Source organism: Corvus brachyrhynchos, unplaced genomic scaffold (genome assembly GCF_000691975.1).
Source record: "Corvus brachyrhynchos isolate BGI_N302 unplaced genomic scaffold, ASM69197v1 scaffold47, whole genome shotgun sequence".
NCBI lineage: Eukaryota > Metazoa > Chordata > Aves > Passeriformes > Corvidae > Corvus > Corvus brachyrhynchos.
In genome coordinates this window covers 1,788,016-1,790,180 of record NW_008239292.1, presented here as the reverse complement: position 1 = coordinate 1,790,180, position 2,165 = coordinate 1,788,016, and the positions used below count along the sequence as shown (strand labels likewise).

General features: G+C 53.9%; 1 protein-coding gene and 1 long non-coding RNA gene across 2 annotated transcripts in view; one reads left to right on the top strand and one right to left on the bottom strand.

Annotated features, from left to right (window-relative positions):
• ARHGAP23 (Rho GTPase activating protein 23) overlaps positions 1 to 2,165 on the bottom strand; it is a 24,178-nt gene that overhangs the window by 4,180 nt on the left and 17,833 nt on the right.
• Positions 7 to 1,679, top strand: LOC108448240. Its single transcript, XR_001864051.1, has 3 exons — positions 7 to 658; positions 701 to 1,084; positions 1,175 to 1,679. It is a non-coding gene; the product is annotated as an uncharacterized LOC108448240 (long non-coding RNA).

The following is a 2,165-nucleotide window of genomic DNA, read 5'->3' as shown; positions in this document are numbered from 1 at the left end:
AAAAAAACAAAGAAGAGAAATAAAATCACGTCCGGTATTATTTAGGGGGTGGATTTGAAATCCCTGCTTAGGTTTAGAGCTCCTCGTGGTTTCCAGAGCGGCTTCTTCGCTGAGTTCCCGCCCTCTTTCCTTGTCCCCAGCCCTGTCCCCAGGTCCCGGTGGCCCTGGGGACACGCGTCGCCCAGTGCCAGCAGCAATAGCAGTCACTTGATGCGTTTTTAAGGAATTTCTTTGGAATTATTGTTCCTTTTCTCGGTACCAAAGTGAATTCACTGTAGCAAAGCCGCAGCTTCTGGGGCCGGCCCGGGGGTGGCACCTGGCGCTGTCCCCTCCCCTGCACGGGGCTGCGTCACCTCGGGTCTCCCTCGGGTCACCCTCGTGTCACCGCGTGTCACCCTCGGGTCACCTCGTGTCACCCTCGGGGGGACGCGCTGACAGCCCCCCACCCCCCACTGCTGGAGGGTGTGGAGGTGACAAGTGCCACCCCCCTTTGGGGACACCCACATGGAGAGGTGACAAGTGCCACCTCTATGGGGACACCCTCAAAAATGACATGGGGGGGGCGACAAGTGCCACTCCTTTGGGACACCCCCAGAAATGTCATGGGGGAGTGACAAGTGCCACCCCCTTGGTGACACCCCCAAAAATGTCACGGGGGGTGACAAGTGCCACCCCTCTTTGGGGACAAGCACATGGGGAGGTGACAAGTGCCACCCCCTTGGTGACACCCCCAAAAATGTCACGGGGGGTGACAAGTGCCACCCCCTTGGTGACACCCCCAAAAATGTCACAGGGGGGTGACAAGTGCCACCCTCTTGGGGACACCCCCAGAAATGTCACAGGGGAGTGACAAGTGCCACTCCTTTGGTGACACCCCCAAAAATGTCACAGGGGGGTGACAAATGCCACCCCCCTTTGGGGACACCCACATGGGGAGGTGACAAGTGCCACCTCTATGGGGACACCCCCAAAAATGTCATGGGGAGGTGACAAATGCCACCTCTATGGGGATACCCTCAAAAATGACATGGGGGGGTGACAAGTGCCACCTCTATGGGGACACCCCCAGAAATGTCATGGGGGAGTGACAAGTGCCACCCCCTTGGTGACACCCCCAAAAATGTCACAGGGGGTGACAAGTGCCACCCCTCTTTGGGGACAAGCACATGGGGAGGTGACAAGTGCCACCCCCCTTTGGGGACACCCCCAGAAATGACATGGGGAGGTGACAAGTGCCACCTCTATGGGGACACCCCCAGAAATGTCACAGGGGGGTGACAAGTGCCACCCCCCTTTGGGGACACCCACATGGGGAGGTGACAAGTGCCACCCTCAAGGGGACACCCCCAAAAAGGTCCTGGAGGGGTTGTCCTTCGTGCAACCCTGGTGTCCCCGAGCTGTGACAGATTTTGGGGGTGTCCCCTTTTTTCCCAGGCAGAGCAGGGGGGTGACAAGGGGTGGCAGCGCTGGCTGAGGGGGTGACAGCGCCAGGTGAGGGGGTGACAGGCCCCGGCCTGTCCCCAAACACCCCCTCCACGTCCCCTTTTCCCGGCTGGTGTCCCCGTGAGCGTGCTGTCCCCGCGTGCGTGTGCGTCCGTCCCCTTCATGGCATCGTGCGAATCCCTCGCTGAAGCAAGAAGACAAAAACCACCAAAAAAAAAGGAAAAAAAAAAAAAAAACCAAAAAATCAAAACTCAAAATAAAAAAAAAAAAAAAAAAAAACGCGGTTCGGGTTCAGCCCAGGGGGGAAAAAAAAAAAAAAAAAAAGAAGACAACAACAAAAAAAGAGGAAAATGTGTAAAAACCATGAAAAAAAGCCCAAATCCAAGCGCTGCCTGCATCGTGCATGTGTCGGAGGCGCCCGCTGCATGCGCTCCCTGCTTTACTCGTCTGGATGTTGTTTCAAAAACAGGAAAAAAGAAAAAAAAAAAAAAAAAAAAAGGCTACGACTCTGCAAAGGACAAAAAAAAAATTAAAAAAGAACAAATGGAGAAGAAAAAGTGAAAAAACCACACAAAAAAAAGGAAAAACGACGAATTTCTGGTTCTCTCTAGAGGCTGTTTTGGGGTTTCTACGCCGTCGTGTGTCTCTCTCTCTCTCTCTCTCTTTTCCACATGAATTTTCTCTTGAACTGTTTTAAAAAGGAAATAAAACCCACGAAAAAA